Source organism: Telopea speciosissima, chromosome 1, assembly GCF_018873765.1.
Source record: "Telopea speciosissima isolate NSW1024214 ecotype Mountain lineage chromosome 1, Tspe_v1, whole genome shotgun sequence".
In the NCBI taxonomy this organism is placed as follows: domain Eukaryota; kingdom Viridiplantae; phylum Streptophyta; class Magnoliopsida; order Proteales; family Proteaceae; genus Telopea; species Telopea speciosissima.
This window is the reverse complement of record NC_057916.1, coordinates 51,919,540-51,938,782: the sequence shown is the minus strand read 5'-3', so window position 1 is coordinate 51,938,782 and position 19,243 is coordinate 51,919,540. Positions and strand designations below refer to the sequence as shown.

Below are 19,243 nucleotides of genomic sequence, written 5' to 3'. Positions count from 1 at the left end.
AGAAGTGATCGAAAGTAGGTTCCTCCGAAGAAGAATTGTCTGTGGATAATGAAGGAGGTACCGAGGATGCCGAAGAGTTCTCTAGCTCAACCCGTAGCTGCTTCTGGGCTACCGATTTCCTAGCGGTGCGATGGCTTGTAGACACTTTCTACGAAAAGGAAAGGAAATACCATAGTTAGGGATAGAAAATTTACAAAAAAAACCCTAACCTAAGCAAAAGAGAATAAAAGAATTCGAAAAAAGACAAAGTAACCAAGAAAACTTACCTAAACACTGTTTTCAAACTTTAAACAAAAATTTCAAGGGGGGAAAAATATGATAAATCTTCTCAAAGCCCATCATTAAGAATGATTACAAGAGATGTAAACGCCTTTGGCGAATTGTCTTACAATAGAAACAGAACCCATCCCACTGAAAGAACTGCCATGAAGGAAGGTCTTCAGACCAAACATCATCTTCTTCGCATTTGATCCATGCCAGTAACACTGTGTTGATCCTCTTAGGCAATCACAGAGAGATAAAGACAGAGAAATGCCCAATGATTAGAGAGATAAAAATAAATTGAGATCATAATGTACATGCATCTAGCTCAACAGCATTTCTGGGGTCATAAAATCAGCATCTTTGGTCACTTGCCTGTGATGAATGAATGCCTCAATGCTTGAGATACTGTCATTCTCTTCTCTAGATCTAAGACAAATATTTTTTCTAGAAGATCTTTGAAATTCACCAACATCTTCGGATCCTCACCAGGGGAGCTTGTAATTAAGGAACCAATGTCTTTTTGCTTAATATTGAGAAGTAGCATCTTCACAGTCTGCAGACATAGTTTACAAGGCTAAATTAAATTGAGGGCAATGATGCTTCCCATTTTATTTATTTTTTTTGGTTTTGGGGGGGAGGAATAGGATGGTTGCAGTAGTAGGAAAAACAATAGAAATAGTCACTGAAACATAATCACTACAGATTTCATTGACAAGTAACTTCTCACCTTCTTTGTAACAGGATCTTCTTCAGTAGCATGAAAATCCAAATCCTGGTCAAAATGTTGATTGGAAAATCCACCCTGTAGAAAAAGCTATTAGAAATAGGATTCTAGGCAATCGGTATAAGACTTGACAGAATCTACTTGTATATAAATATATATATATATATATATATATATATATATATATATATATATATATATATATATATATATATGTATATATATACCCGAATGAAATATCAAAATAAATACAGAAATAAAACAACTTACAGTACCACGATGACTGCCTTCTTGTTTCTTCCAAAGCGGCAAACAACAACACAATTGGAGTCGTACAAAGAGTGCTTTTCTTAAAATGTTGAATGCCCCCCTATATGTGCAAATCCGGGTTGACCTTGGCGTTCTACCTCCAAGATAAAACCACTTCAATCACAATTGGCAGCACCCAAAAGTGTTTACAATACGGAGTACCCGAAGGTAATTACTCAGTAATCAGAAAGGAAGAAGAAGAAGAAAAGAAACAAACAGAATGCAGAGAGCACACTGTTTGAAGAGCACAGGAAACACTTGCACGAATTGTGCCTTTTGAAGCCCAAAGCCCATTTGTATTTATAGGCCCACCAGTACCTGTATGTATGGGATGTGTCTCTACACACTTGTATATGTACAGACATGTACACCCCCATATACAGACCCCTCTACGTATAGGTATGTGCACATACCAAGTCCCTATGTATAGGTGCATGTATATGCATGTGCCTATACGTACTACAATGCATGTGCATGATGCCATTTCGGACAAGGGTGCATGTGCATGTATGTGGGTGCATGTATTTTACCAAAAAGAATACATCATATGAATCCACACCCGCCTCGGCCTGCCTCGATCTCCACCTCAGCTACGGCCCGGCCAGGCTCGGCTTGGCTAGGCATGCTCGTGTGTGAAAAGCACCCTGGATCCCAACCTCACACATGGGACAAGGGAGACTTCCCTTAAAACCCTATGTCCCTTGTAAGCTACATGAACTCTTATTAGCTCACCATACCACTTATCCATAAGCAATGTGGGACTAAACTTGAAAAGGTAGTACTCAAGTCTTTCCAAGTTTCCTTACAAGTTTACACAAGAGGTCCTTGGTTCAAACCACCATGCACACACACATACAAGTGTTTCCAACAAAATCAAAACAAAGTGGAGGGAAAGGGTTTTTCATATTTGAAACTCATATTTCAAAAAGAACATTTCAAAAAAGGAAAGCTTTGAAACTACTTTTTGAAAACTCAAAATCCAACAAAAGCAAGAGATGTTGAAATCAGCACAAGCAATAAAAATAAGAGTCATAACATAGTATTTCCATTCAATAACGTAAAATAATAAGCTAAAGATATTGATGACCATGGAAACAAAGCTGCAAAAAATAAAGGGTTTAAACACCCCTCGTGAGGGTTGCAGGGAATCTGAAGAAAACAAAAATCAAATTTCAACCTTGCGGAGCATCTTCTTTGGAAAAGATCCCTCAACTCCATGTGGAGACTCAACATGTCATTGTTTGATGGGCCTGGAAAAAGGACTTTCCCCAAATAAAGCTCATATAAACAACAACCAACAGACCATATATTCATGCGATGATCATATGGCAAGCCAAGAACTGCAGCAAGAAAAGAAAATTTACATATTTTACTGACAGAAACCAATAAAAAAAAACAATATCTCAACAAACACATAACACCACCACCCCCCCAAAAAAAAAAAAAATTGCAAAATCAAGGGATATGAAACAAAGAACTTACTTATTTCAGAAGCTCGGTAAAATCGGCTCACAAGATATGGCGTGATCTCATTTTTTCCGGCAAAGATGGCATTACCAAAATCACAAAGCTTCAACGTATTTTTGTTCTCATTTACCTGAATGGGACAACATACCTATGTTAGAAAGTCATAAAAGAAACCACCCCAATAATGGAAGAATAATTTAAACTCACCAGCATATTATCTAGCTTTATGTCACAATGCAGGACTCCACAGTTCCTCAAATGCTTTAATGCAATAAAAAGCTGTTTGGCATATTCTCTTACAGTTCCCAGATTAAGGCCAATATTAGACCAAACTTCTTTAGTACCTCACGAAGATTCATATGAAGTGATTCAAAAACCAAACAAAGATGATTTCAGTACTTGAAACTTGAGAAAAATCGAACACAATGGCGTCTATTCTCAGGATCTGCACCAGCTAATTTCTTCAATATTATCAGCTCTTCTAAACCTGCCTTGTACCTGTGCATTGAAATACAGTCAACAGTAACTTGCACTATCCAGTTAAAATCAATATTTATCTAGAACTAAAGCAATCTGAGGGCAAAAAGGGTAACATCAACTCACATAGTGTCATTATTGCGTATGATTTTTATAGCCACCTCTTTAGGATCACCCTTCCCAGCATTGAGGTCCTTTGCACGAACTATTGTCGAAAAAACACCTTTCCCATGGGCTGCAGTAATTTCATACCTACTGTCAAGTATTTCTCCAAATCGATAGCTTGCACAGAATATGTGAATACCATGAAGAGAAAATAACAAAGTACAATTCCTGCAAAAGATAGGTCAACCCCAAAATCCAGTTGATACCAAAGAGACATAATAGTTCTTTTGCTTGCATATGACAAAAGAAAACAAAGAAAGGTTTGATGAAGGACTTACAGTCATAACCCTCTGCATCGTCCCAGTTGTCAGGAAGACCACTTCTTTTATGATGCAAACCATCTCCTTTTCCCTGCAAAAATTACTAAGCTTGAGGATAACTGTTCAATACAAAATCAGGGAAGAATAGAAGTCATTTGGTTGGGGTAGGGGAAGAGAGAGAGAGAGAGAGAGAGCAACCACTGTATCTGATAAATGTAGTATAATTCAAGTGGGAGTAAAATAACTCCACTACCACATTATTATGCACTTATAGCAAATACTAAAAAAAAATGACAACCCACCCAGGGATAAATAACAAGAAATTTTATAAGGGCCAACAAGAGCAAAGCAGAATAACACTAAAAAATTAAAATAAGAAAGATAAAACAACAAAGGAATAGCAATTCCATAGACATCTCAGTCCTAAATATTCCATTTTCTGTTCAGTAAATCATTGCAGCTTCACCAACCCACACCCTTGTAAGGATCAGAATATGTAAATTTGCATGAGTCAAGAGGGAAAAAAAGGGCAGAGTGGTCAATTTCCGAACATTCCAGAACATTTTTTCTTTAACTCAGTAAACATGGCTTTTCCATAGGTCAAACAGACTACGTCAGGTCAAAGAGGTTTTCTTATAGGCAACTAAACTAGATACCTGATAGAGTTTACTTTTGATCTACAAAATCACTGTACTATAATACCCAGGTTTTTTTTATTTAAATAAGTTGCAATACCAAGCAACTTTTTAGAAGTTCAGCATAAGTATGCAATTCCCTTTAAAATTAGCATAGTATGTTCATTTGCAATCAAATTTAAGTTTCATCAAGTTTAATTTGCTTGATGTGATAGTGTCGGATTGTTTAGTGGTTTAGATGTTAATTTGGAATCAGATTTAAGTTTCATCCACTTTAATTTGTTATTCATATTAAAGTGTCGGATTGTCTAAGTGTTAACTATTGTATTTGACTCCTAAATCCACAGTTGCATTCAATTTTTTAACACGATAAAACTCCCAAACTAGGGAACTCCCTAAGAGGTCTGTACCTATTTTCTTTCGCTAGTTACTAAAAAATACTATTGCTTTATTGATGGATTTTGTGTTCTATCAATATCTTCATGAAGATGTGATCACATTCAACCAACTATAGATAAAGTCGTAGAAGTCTCTAGATATGGTTCACCAGTGAAATCTTTTTCAATCTCACAAAGTCACAATAAATAACAAATTTATAAGAAAAATAGAGGATAACATATAAAAGAAATATTTAGTCAATTGCTGGATTACAATACATCGCTATGAAAAGCATCCATGAACGCCAAAACACATTTCTCTAACCGCAATCGCAGGCCATCATTAAAGACCCATAACATACTACTCATGTGGTGCATGTACAAATTACAAAAAAAAAAAAAAAAAGGAGAGAACATGGGATTATCAGCAGGTCCAAAGTGGCCTCAGTTGAACATGCTATTTCAGGCAGGACAAACCATATACTTCATTTGGTTATTCAAATCAATTTTCTGTTATACAAGATTTTCCAGAAACCTAGTTCAGCTTTCTATTATCTACATTAAATGTTCAACAAACAAAGAAGAAAACCAACACTATGAATGTGAGAATGCAAGAGCTTCATGCAATTAGAGGGGAGAGGAAATAGAACGACATCTATAGTTTTATGAACTCCAGCAGGTCTCTCTTCTAAAATATCAACACAGAACATATCTGCTAATCTCTCAATCTACACAAATTGATGAAACTGTGACTATGAAGCAGTGGAAATTAACATCTTAAAGTAATCACAGTCATTATTTCTAGGCTCAAAAAGTTAAAAATTAAACCATCCAAGGTCACATAAGTAATCAAAAGAACCATGGTAGACAAGCTTGGGGTTGATTCATGCAAATCATGCTTACCCACGTATACAAGAAATTTAAAAAATATCTAATTGTTAATTGGTCATCTACAAACCTTTGGAGTCCCATCCCCTAAGCCCCCAGTACTAGAATTGCTCTCATGTGCCAAAGTTCCATTACGTGAAGGTGATTTCCATACAAAAAATGTAGGCTCGGGGACATCAGCCTCGGGACTACCTTTCCTACCCTCAAAAGCGCTAGATGTAGAACTAACTGTTTTTGGAGGAAGTATCCCTTCTACTACCATGTCGACATTGAGAGAACCATTCTCTGATCCAAAGCATTTATGGCTTAGTATGAACAATGAATAAAGGCCACAACGAAAGCAGTCATAAACTATAAATAAAACTCTGAAACATCAAAATATAGAAAACACAATTAGCATGGAAGTGGACGACACCTTTAGTTGAGGCTTGACCATGAGCTACAACCTGCTTTTGTGACTGCTGTTGCTGTTGTTTATATTTTTCTAGTATGGCTTGCCTTCTTTTCCTGCTCTCCTCCTTAATTCTATCAACATCCTCCTCTTCTTGTTCCGCTAGTTGTAATGAAACCCTATCTTCATAATCTTCTTCTACCTCTTCATCTCTAAAAGCAAAGAGCAGCATATAAAATAAATTTGAAGCAAGCTAGGATACATCCAATGATTAAATGACATTGTATAACTCAGAGATTTCTTTTCACGCCTTTCCAGATCATCATCCATGATGCTAGGAACCTTTACTGGTTCTTTTTTTCCTTTCCTGTAGTGGTAATCAGGTTCATCTTTCAAATGAATCTTTCGAACTATCTCGACCACCATATGCATCATTATGGCCATCATATAGATGTCTGCCCACCCAACCACTCTCAATCTCCCTACCTCTATCTTTATCCCGAACACTTTCCCTCTCCCCCTCCCCCTCCCTATTCCTGTACCTATCTCTTTCCCTGTCCCTGTCCCTATTCCAATCCTTCTCCTTCTCCTTCACCTTCTCTTTCTCCCTCTCTTCTAAAAATAATTATGAAAAACTCAGACTAAGAACTGGACTAAGATTTAAAACCCAAAATCCAAAGCCAAACAAGAAGATTGAGCCCGATAAACTAAAATTACAGTTTCTGCCACCAAATACAATAATGATAAAGAATAAATAAATGAAAACCTAAACTTATCCACCTTCCATATTTTTCTATAACCCTTTGTCCTATGGAGGTTTCATTCTCTAAAGAAACATTTATTTTGGCCTCAAAAGAAATTGATTCATTCTTATTTTTCCTGCTCCACACAACCTTCTTAAAACAAAACAATCACCTAGTATGCTTTAAAATAGTATGCTAGAGTCAAAAACTATGCCTTGTAAGGTCAGCTTATAAAATAATATTCTTAATTCTCTCTCTACGATTCTTGTGATATTTATGATTACTTCCAAAACAATGGTGTGCCCCCAAACACCCCCCCCCCCCCCCCCCCCCCCCAAAAAAAAAAAGAAGAAAGAATAATCTAGTCAATAAAGGAATGGCGAAAATTGTTAACCCAATCAATTGCTGAAAACCGTTATCTATATTTCATGTTAGTGTTCATTGAAGACACAGAGAGAGGGAAAAGTGAGCAATTCAGCCAAATCAAAGGGGGAAGTTTATCATCCACACCTCATTCAAACAAAAAGAACACTGCACGGAGTTTGGATTTTGACTTATAATCTCGTCTAAGGATTTTTGATACTTCGATAAGGCAAAGAAGAAGTTGTCCTCCTTTCGTATGCAAGGCTTTAGGTGCATGAGGCAACAGTTGTTTTCAAGTAATTCCTTCTCATCCTGCGTTTTTAACCAGAGCAAAATACAGGAAATCTTGTGTTTAGAAAATGTAAACATGACTCTTCATCAAATTATCCAAGGGAATATTTAGAAGAATTAAGTCTTTAAAAGGTAGTAAGGTCATATTCTAGCAAATGACGAAAGTGGTTATTCTTTATACTCAATTCAATCACACAATCAATGCCAACAGAAAAGGCGTACTGTGGGTACAATATTCAACCTCCCTGAGGTCTAGGAATGAAATAAAAGAACATAATAACAATATATGCAAATAGAAATAACAGTTAACAGTTAGACAATGAGAATAGTCTATACATAAAAGCATATCAATACATATGGTACAAATGCAGGGGAAAGGGCCAATAATTGATTGGCTTCCACCAGGGAACGAGTTGATATAGCATCAAAGATTTCCTAAAATCAAAGACGGGTACCACCTTATACTACTCACAGTTGATACAATAAAGGCCTTCATAATCAGTCCAATAACATTACCATTTGCAAGAACTCAGGTAATATTCCTGATCATTTTTTCTTTAACACAATACACATGACTTTTCCGTAGGTTCAACAGACTACTTCAGGTCAAAGAGGTTTTCTTATAGGGCAAATGAACTAGATACCTGATAGAGTTTACTTTTGATCTACAAAATCACCGTACTATAATACCCAGCTTTTTTTTATTTAAATAAGTTGCAATACCGAGCAACTTTTAGAAGTTCAGCATAAGTATGCAATTCCCTTTAAAATTAGCATAGTATGTTCATTTGCAATCAAATTAAAGTTTCATCAAGTTTAATTTGCTCGATATGATAGCGTCGGATTGTTTAATGGTTCAGATGTTAATTTGGAATCAGATTTAAGTTTTATCCACTTTAATTTGTTATTCATATTAAAGTGTTGGGATGTCTAAGTGTTAACTGTTGTATTTGACTCCTAAATACAGAGTTGCACTCAATTTTTTGACACGATAAAATTCCCAAACTAGGCAACTCCCTAAGAGGTTTGTACCTATTTTCTTTCTCTGGTTACTAAAAATACTATTGCTTTATTGATGGATTTTGTGTTCTATCTATATCTTCATGAAGATGTGATCACATTCAACCAACTATAGATAAAGTCCTAGATGTCTCTACATATGGTTCACCAGTGAAACCTTTTTCAATCTCACAAAGTCACAATAAATAACAAATTTATAAGAAAAATAGAGGATAACATATAAAAATAAATATTCAGTCAATCACGGATTACAATACATCGCTATGGAAAGCATCCATGAATGCCAAAACACATTTCTCTAACTGCAATCACGGGTTATCACTAAAAACCCATAACATACTGCTCATGTGGTGCATGTACAAATTACAAGATAAAGGACAAAACATGGGATTATCAGCAAGTCCAAAGTGGCCTCAGTTAAACATGCTACCTCAGGCAGGACAAACCATATACTTAATTTGGTTATTCAAATCAGTTTTCTATTATACACAATTTTCCAGAAACCTAGTTCAGCTTTCTATTATCTACATTAAATGTTCAGCAAACAAAGAATAAAACCAACACTTTGAATGTGAGACTACAAGAGCTTAATGCAATTAGAGGGTAGAAGAAACAGAACCACATTTACAGTTTTACGAACTCCAATAGGTCTCTCTCCGAAAATATCATCATAGAACATACATGTTGATCTATCGCTCTGAAAAAATTGGTGAAATTGTAACAATGAAGCAGTGGAAATTAACATCTTAAAGTAATCATAGTTATTATATCCAAGCTCAAAAAATTGAAGGGTAATTTACATATACCACCCCAGAGGTTTAACGAAAGTATGATTTTACCCCTCAGTTTTGGAAAATTCTACGTACCCCCCTGAGGTTTACAAACGTTAACAAATAAACCCATTCCATCAGATCATGACTAACAGTGTTAAAATCAAGGGGTAAAGTTACAAAAATACCCCTTTGAGAAAAAAAACCTGCAACTCATCTTCCCCAAATCAATTGGGGAAGATGAGTTGCCGGTATCCTTGAGTCTTGAATACGCTAGGGAAGGCATCTCTAACTGTTCAGCATAAATTCCTGTACAAAGAAAAACTTGAGCCGCAAGGAAACCAGAAAGTGACAACCGCCTAAGGTCCTTGCATGACTGAACAATCGCTCCAAATCCTTCATCCAACGGCTGCAGAGTCTTAGGATCAGGTAGGTTTGGCACAACGATGGACAATTTGAAGCAGATAAAATTGGGGCAGTTCTTCGCGACTGAAATTAGGGCTGGCTGCATTCATATAGCAAAGAATGAAGCTTCAGGCAACCTTAGATATGGCAATGAGGCCTTTTTCGTTTACAAGTGTATGTCCCAGCCCGTCCCCACCTTCAGGATTCAATGAAAACACCCTCAATTCCCACAGGTCTTTACAAGTAGAAGCTACAACTTTTAGCCTTTTGTTTCCAATATAATCCAATATCTGCAAAGGGGGCCTTCACAAAACCCAAACCAAAACCCATTTCTACAAAGATTCCGATGAATGAAATCTATAGCTGGGAATTGGTGATTATTAGTCTCATTTTTGGGATTTTAGAAACGGAAGGAGAAGAGGGTTGGGTGGCTTATGGATTCAGTTGCCAGCGATTTGACAGGAATGGAAGGCAGAGGTGGGTTGGTAGCCATGATTGGAGGTTGAGAAGGTTTGAAATCGTTGCTAGGATTGAAGCTTCAGTCAGTAGAGCTGAAGAGGAAGCAGATGGGAAAAAGGTAGATTTGGGGAAGATCTCTCTCCCTTCTGCAACATCTTTCCCTGCTTATAGTTTCTCTATTATTTAATGTTTAAATCTACCCCTCTCTCTCTCTCTCTCTCCCCTCTTCCTTGCTTCTCATCTGCAAAGGCAAAAACAGAGTTTTCTTCAAAACCCCTTTGCAGAAGAAGATTGACAGATCGAAAGCTCTCTTTCTAATCTAAGAGGATCTGCCTTGATTATTTGGCTTTGATAATTCTTGTTTTTGAAAACTGGAAATTTTAATTCTTCAGTTGCATCTCATCAGGTTTAAAACCTAGGAATCAGATCCGGATTGGAATCTGCTTGAATCATTGGAAATATGCTAAAAACCAAGAAAACCCTAGTTTTGTTAATCCAAATTAACACCGAAAGCTCACCGGAGATGTTCCATTAGAAGCCATGGATGGAGCAATCGATGGGGATACCAGCAACTCATCTTCCCCAATCAATTTGGAGAAGATGAGTTGCAGGTTTCTTTTTTTTTTTTTTTTCTTGAAGGGGTATTTTTGCAACTTTACCCCTTGATTTTAACACTGTTAGCCATGAGCTGACGGAATGGGTTTATTTGTTAATGTTTGTAAACCTCAGGGGGTATGCAGAATTTTCCAAAACTGGGGGGTAAAATTATACTTTCATTAAACCTCAGGGGTGATATGTGTAAATTACCCAAAATTAAAAAATAAACAACCAAGGTCACATAAGGAATCAAAAGAACCATGGTAGACAAGCTTGGGGTTGATTCATGCAAATCATGCTTACCCATGTATGCAAGAAATTTAACAAATATCTAATTGTTCATCGGTCATCTACAAACATTTGGAGTCTCATCCCCTAAACCCCCAGCACCAAAAGTGCTCTCATTTGCCAAAGTTCCATTACGTTAAGGTGATTTCCATATAGAAAATCTAGGCTCGGGGACATCAGCCTCGGGACTATCATTCCTACGTTCAAAAGGAACAAATGTAGAATTAACCGCTTTTGGAGGAACTTTCAGTTCTGCTGCCTTGTCAACATTGAGAGAACCATTCTCTGATCCAAAGCATTTATGGTTTAGTTTGAACAATGAATAAAGGCCACAAAGAAAGCAATAAACTAAAAATAAAACTCTGAAACATCAAAATATAGAAAACACCATTAGCATGGAAGTGGACAACACCTTTAGTTGAGGCTTGACCAAGAGGTACAACCTGCTTTTGTGACTGCTGTTGCTGTTGTTTATATTTTTCTAGTATGGCTTGCCTTCTTTTCCTGCACTTCTCCTTAATTCCGTCAACATCCTCCTCTTCTTGTTCCGCTAGTTGTAATGAAACCCTATCTTCATAATCTTCTTCTACCTCTTCATCTCTAAAAGCAGAGAGCAGCATAAAAGATAAATTTGAAGTAAGCTAGGATACATCCAATGATTAAATGACATTGTGTACCTCAGTGGTTTCTTTTCATGCCTTTCCAAATCATCATCCATGATGTTGGGCACCTTTATTGGGTCTGTTTTTCCTTCCCTGTAATGGTAATCCGGTTCATCTTTCAAATGCCTGGAATCTTTCGAACTATCTCGACCACCATATGCATCATTATGACCATCATATAGATGTCTGCCCACCCAACCACTCTCAGTCTCCCTACCTCTATCTTTATCCTGAACTCTTTCCCTCTCCCTTTCCCCCTCCCCCTCCCCCTCCCCCTCCCTATTCCTGTACCTATCTCTCTCCCTGTCCCTGTCCCTGTACCAATCCTTCTCCTTCTCCTTCTCTTTCTCTTTCTCCCTCTCTTTTGAAAATAATTATGAAAAACTCAAACTAAGAACTAGACTAAGATTTAAAATCCAAAATCCAAGGCCAAACAAGAAGATTGAGCCCGACATACTAAAATTATATTTTCTGCCACCAAATACAATAATGATAAAAACTAAATAAATGTTTCATGCTCTGAAGAAACATTTATTTTGGCCTCAAAAGAAATTGATTCATTCTTATTTTTCCTGCTCCACACAACCTTCTTAAAACAAAACAATCACCTAGTATGCTTTAAAATAGTATGCTAGACCCAAAAAGTATGTCTTGTAAGGTTAGCTTATAAAATAATATTCTTAATTCTCACTCTAAGATTCCTGTGATATTTATGATTACTTCCAAAACAATGGTGTGCCTCCAAACACCCCCTCCCCCCCCCCCCAAAAAAAAGAAAAGAAGGAATAATCTAGTCAATAAAGGAATGGGGAAAAATGTTAACCCAATCAATTGCTAAAAACCGTTATCTATATTTCATGTTAGCGTTCATTGAAGACACGGATAGAGGGAAAAGTGAACAATTCAGTCAAAACAAGGGAGGAAGTTTATCATCCACACCTCATTCAAACGAAAAGAAGGTTGCACGGAGTTTGGATTTTGACTTTGAATCTCCTCCAAGGATTTTTGATACTTCGATAAGGCAAAGAAGAAGTTCTCGTCCTTTCGTATGCAAGGCTTTAGGTGCATGGGGCAACAGTTGTTTTCAAGTAATTCCTTCTCATCCTGCATTTTTAACCAAAGCAAAATACAGGAAATTTTGTGTTTAGAAAATGTGAACATGACTCTTCATCAAATTATCCAAGGGAATATTTAGAAGAATTAAGTCTTTAAAAGGTAGTAATGTCATATTCCAGCAAATGACGAAAGTGGTTATTCTTTATACACAATTCAACCACACAATCAATGCCAACAGAAAAGACATACTGTGGGCACAATATTCAACCTCCCTGAGGTCTAGGATTGAAATAAAAAACATAAATAACAGTATATGCAAATAGAAATAACAGTTAACAGTTAGACAATGAGAACAGTCTATACATAAAAGTATATCAATAAATATGGTACAAATGCAGGGGAAAGGGCCAATAATTGATTGGCTTCCACCAGGGAACGATCCTCCACCGAAAATACGATTATAGCCACCCCATCCATTATATTCTTAATGATGACCATAAGCCTATATGGCACAATCTGTACTCAAAAGAAATCAATTCTATGAAAGACATTTGTGTTGTCATATCTGCAAAAATAATTGTGTGATCAACATTACACATTCTATAGGGTCTTTGAAAGAATTGTTGGTTGGTTGAATGGTGAATCTCATCTCTACATGTGCTTGGGCACAACTGGCAGAGCCTCTGCATGTGTCTACCTAGGAGTTTTTACACTTTATACATGGCACATATTGGTAAAAGAATTGATAAAGCATCAAAGATTTCCTAAATCAAAGACGGGTACCACCTTATACTACTCACAGTTGATACAATAAAGGCCTTCATAATCAGCCCGGTAAACGTTACCATTTGCAAGAACTCAGGTAAAATTCCTGATCATCTTTTCTTTAAGGCAATACACGTGACTTTTCCATAGGTCCAACAGACTACGTCAGGTCAAAGAGGTTTTCTTATAGAGCAACTAAACTAGATACCTGATAGAGTTTACTTTTGATATACAAAATCACCGTACTATAATACCCAGCTTCTTTTTATTTAAATAAGTTGCAATACCACGCAACTTTTTATAAATTCAGCATAAGTATGCAATTCCCTTTAAAATTAGCATAGTATGTTCATTTGCAATCAAATTAAAGTTTCATCAAGTTTAATTTGCTCGATGTGATAGTGTCGGATTGTTTAATGGTTCAGATGTTAATTTGGAATCAGATTTAAGTTTCATCCACTCTAATTTGTTATTCTTATTAAAGTGTTGGGTTGTCTAAGTGTTAACTATTGTATTTGACTCCTAAATTAAGAGTTGCACTCAATTTTTTACCACGATAAAGCTCCCAAACTAGGGAACTCCCTGAGAGGTCTTTCCCTATTTTCTTTCGCTAGTTACTAAAAAATACTATTGCTTTATTGATGGATTTTGTGTTCCATCAATATCTTCATGGAAGATGTAATCACAATCAACCAACTATAGAAAAAGTTTTAGAAGTCTCTAGATATGATTCACCAGTGAAACCTTTTTCAATCTCACAAAGTCACAATAAATAACAAATTTATAAGAAAAATAACAGATAGCATATAAAAGAAATATTCTGTCAATCGCTAGATTACAATACATCACTACTGAAAGCATCCATGAATGCCAAAACACATTTCTCTAACCACAATCGCAGGCCATCACTAAAAACGCATAACATTCTATTCTTGTGGTGCATGTACAAATTAAAAGAGAAAGGAGAGAACATGGGATTATCAGCAGGTCCAAAGTGGCCTCAGTTAAACGTGCTACCTCTGGCAGGACAAACCATATACTTAATTTGGTTATTCAAATCAGTTTTCTATTATATACAATTTTGCAGAAACCTAGTTCAGCTTTCTATTATCTACATTAATGTTTAGCAAACAAAGAATAAAACCAACACTGTGAATGTGACACTGCAAGAGCTTAATGCAATTAGTGGGGAGAAGAAATAGAACGACATACTACAGTTTTACGAACTCCAACAGGTCTCTCTCCAAAAATATCATCACAGAACATGGATGTTGATCTCTCACTCTGCACAAATTGGTGAAATTGTAACAATGAAGCAGTGGAAATTAACATCTTAAAGTAATCGCAGTTATTATATCCAATCTCAATAAATTACAAAATAAACCACCAAGGTCAAATAAGGAATCAAAAGAACCATGGTAGACAAGCTTGGGGTTGATTCATGTAGATCATGCTTACCCACGTATGCAAGAAATTTAACAAATATCTAATTGTTAATTGGTCATCTACAAACCTTTGGAGTCCCATCCCCTAAACCCCCAGCACCAGAAGTGCTCTCATTTACCAAAGTTCCATTACGTGAAGGTGATTTCCATACAGAAAATGTAGGCTTGGGGACATCAGCCTTAGGACTATCATTCCTACCCTCAGAAGTGACAGATGTAGAATTAACAGCTTTTGGAGGAACTTTCTGTTCTGCTGCCTTGTCGACATTGAGAAAACCATTCTCTGATCCAAAGCATTTATGGTTTAGTATAACAATGAATAAAGGCCACAACGAAAGCAGTCATAAACTAAAAAGAAAACTCCGAAACATCAAAATATAGAAAACACAATTAGCATAGAAGTGGATGACACCTTTTGTTGGGGCTTGGCCATGAGATAAAACCTGCTTTTGTGACTGCTGTTGCTATTGTTTATATTTTTCTAGTATGGCTTGCCTTCTTTTCCTGCTCTCCTCCTTAATTCTATCAACATCCTCCTCTTCGTGTTCCGCTAGTTGTCATTAAACCCTATCTTCATAATCTTCTTCTACCTCTTCATCTCTAAAAGTAGAGAGCAACATTAAAGATAAATTTCAAGTAAGCTAGGATACATCCAATGATTAAATGACATTGTATACTGCAGTGGTTTCTTTTCACGCCTTTCCAAATCATCTACCTTGATGCTAGGCACCTTTACTGGATCTTATTTTCCTTTCCTGTAGTGGTAATCCGGTTCATCTTTCAAATGTCTGGAATCTTTGGACCTATCTTGACCACCATATGCATCATTATGACCATCATATAGATGTTTGCCCACCCAACCACTCTTAGTCTCCCTACCTCTATTTTTATCCCGAACACTTTCCCTCTCCCTTCCCCTCTCCCCCGCCCTCTCCCTATTCCTATGCCTATCTCTCTCCCTCTCCGTGTCCCAATCCTTCTCCTTCTCCTTCTCCTTCTCTCTCTCTCTCTCTTCCAAAAATAATTATGAAAAACTCAGACTAAGAACTGGACTAAGATTTAAAACCCAAAATCCAAAGCCAAATAAGAAGATTGAGCCCAACATACTAAAATTACATTTTCTGCCACCAAATACAATAATGATAAAAAAAAAAATGAAAGCCTAAACTTTTCCACCTTCCATATTTTTCTATAACCTTCTATCCCATGGAGGTTTCATGCTCTGAAGAAACATTTATTTTGGCCCCAAAAGAAATTGATTCATTCTTATTTTTCCTGCTCCACACAACCTTCTTAAAACCAAATAATCAGCTAGTATGCTTCAAAATAGTAAGCTAGAGCAAAAAAGTATGCCTTGTAAGGTCAGCTTGTAAAATAATATTCTTAATTCTCTCCCTAAGGTTCCTGTGGTATTTATGATTACTTCCAAAATAATGGGGTGCCCCCAAAGACCCCCTCCCCCCCCCCCCTCCCAAAAAAAAAAAAAAAGAATAATCTAGTCAATAAAAGAATGGGGAAAAACGTTAACCCAATCAACTGCAGAAAATCGTCATCTATATTTTATGTTACTGTTCATTGAAGACACAGAGAGAGGGAAAAGTGAACAATTCTGTCAAAACAAAGGGGGAAGTTTATCATCCTCACCTCATTCAAACAAAAAGTTGTCCTCCTTTCGTATGCAAGGCTTTAGGTGCATGGGGCAGCAGTTATTTTCAAGTAATTCCTTCTCATCTTGCATTTTTAACCTGAGCAAAACACAAGAAATTATGTGTTTAGAAAATGTAAACATGACTCTTCATCAAATTATCCAAGGGAACATTTAGAAGAATTAAGTCTTTAAAAGGTAGTATTGTCATATTCTAGCAAATGCCAAAAGTGGTTATTCTTTATACTCAATTCAATCACACAATCAATGCCAATAGAAAAGACATACAGTGGAAACAATTTCCAACCCCCCTGTGGTCTAGGAATGAAATAAAAGAACATAAATAACAGTATTTGCAAATAGAAATAATAGTTAACTGTTAGACAATGAGGACAGCCTATACATAAAAGCATATCAATACATATGGTACAAATGCAGTTGAAAGGGCCAATAATTGATTAGCTTCCACTAGGAAATGATCCTCCACTGAAAATATGATTATAGCCTCCCCATCCATTATACGGCACAAAATGTACTCAAAAGAAATCAATTCTATGACAGACAGTTGTGTCTATCACATATACAAAAATAATTGTGTGATCAACATTATACATTCTATGGGGTCAAATTTTTTGTTCTTTAAAGACTTGCAGGCTAGTTGAATGATGAATCTCATCTCTACATGTGCTTGGGCACAGCTAGCAGAGCTTCTGCATGTGTCAACCTAGGAATTTTTACACTTCATACAGGGCACATATTGGTAAAAGAGTTGATAAAGCAACAAAGATTTCCTAAAATCAAAGACGAGTACCACCTTATACTCCTCACAGTTGATACAATAAAGGCCTTCATAATCAGCCCGGTAAACGTTAACATTTGTAAGAACTCAGCTAAAATTCCTGATTACTTTTTCTTTAAGTCAGTACACATGGCTTTTCTATAGGTCAAATGGACTACGTTAGGTCAAAGAGGTTTTCTTATAGGGCAGCTGAACTAGATAAGTTAAGTTTACTTTTCATCCAGTAAATCACCGTACTATAATACACAGTTTTTTTTTTTATTTAAATAAGTTGCAATACCAAGCAACTTTTTAGAAGTTCAGCATAAGTTTGCAATTCCCTTTAAAATTAGCAAAGTATGTTCATTTGCAATCAAATTTTAGTTTCATCAAGTTTAATTTGCACGATGTGATAGTGTCGGAATGTTTGATAGTTCAGATGTTAATTTGGAATCAGATTTAAGTTTCATCCACTTTAATTTGTTATTCATATTAAAGTGTTAGGTTGTCTAAGTGTTAAACTATTGTATTTGACTCCTAAATCCAGTGTTGCACTCAATTTTTTAACATGATAAAACTTCCAAACTAGGCAACTCCCCTAAGAGGTCTTTACCTATTTACTTTCGCTTGCTACGTAAAAATAATATTTCTTTATTGATGGATTTTGTGTTCTATCAATATCTTCATGAAGATGTGATCACATTCAACCAACTATAGATAAAGTCCTAGAAGTCTCTAGGTACGGTTCACCAGTGAAACTTTTTTCAATCTCACAAAGTCACAATAAATAACAAATTTATAAGAAAAATAGAGAAAAACATATAAAAGAAATATTCTATCAATCGTTGGATTACAATACATAGCTATGGAAAGCATCCATGAATGCCAAAACATATTTCTCTAACCGCAATTGCAGACCATCACAAAAAACCCATAACATATTGCTCATGTGCTGCATGTACAAATTACAAGAAAAAGGAGAGAACATGGGATTATTAGCAAGTCCAAAGCGGCCTCAGTTAAACATGCTACCACAGGCAGGACAAACCATATACTTAATTTGGTTATTCAAATCAGTTTTCTATTATACACGATTTTCCAGAAACCTAGTTTAGCTTTCTATTATCTACATTAAATGTTCAGCAAACAAAGAATAAAACCAACACTTTGAATGTGAGACTGCAAGAGCTTAATGCAATTAGAAGGGAGAGGAAATAGAACGACATCTACAGTTTTACGAACTCCAGCATGTCTCTCTCCAAAAATATCATCAAAGAACATATCTACTAATCTCTCGCACAGCACAAATTGGTGAAACTGGGACTATGAAGCAGTGCAAATTAACATCTTAAAGTAATTGCAATTATTATATCCAGGCTCAAAAAATGAAAAAATAAACCTTCCAAGGTCACATAAGTAATCAAAAGAACCATGGTAGACAAGCTTGGGGTTAATTCATGCAAATCATGCTTACCCACGTATGCAAGAAATTTAAAAAATATCTAATTGTTAATTGGTCATCTACAAACCTTTGGAGTCCCATCCCCTAAGCCCCCAGCACTAGAAGTGCTCTCATGTGCCAAAGTTCCAATATGTGAAGGTGATTTCCATACAAAAATTTTAGGCTCAGGGACATCAACCTCGGAACTATCATCCCTACCCTTAGAAGCGACAGAAGTAGAATTAACCGCTTTTGGAGGAAGTATCTGTTCTGCTGCCTTGTCGACATTGAGAGAAGCATTCTCTGATCCAAAGCATTTATGGTTTAGTATGAACAATGAATAAAGGCCACAAAGAAAGCACTCATAAACTATAAATAAAACTCCGAAACATCAAAATATAGAAAACACAATTAGCAGGGAAGTGGACGACACCTTTAGTTGAGGCTTGACCATAAGGTACAACCTGCTTTTGTGACTGCTGTTGCTGTTGTTTATATTTTTCTAGTATGGCTTGCCTTCTTTTCCTATTTTCCTCCTTAATTCTGTCAACATCCTCC

General features: G+C 36.2%; 1 long non-coding RNA gene and 1 pseudogene across 1 annotated transcript; both read right to left on the bottom strand.

Moving 5' to 3' along the window:
- Window positions 1-481: 481 nt before the first annotated feature.
- LOC122651015 lies at window positions 482-19,238 on the bottom strand (annotated as a pseudogene).
- On the bottom strand, window positions 11,439-11,651 carry LOC122661403. The gene is made up of 2 exons (XR_006332882.1): window positions 11,571-11,651; window positions 11,439-11,493 (listed from the first exon to the last, which is right to left on the bottom strand). It is a non-coding gene; the product is annotated as an uncharacterized LOC122661403 (long non-coding RNA).
- Window positions 19,239-19,243: the final 5 nt, after the last annotated feature.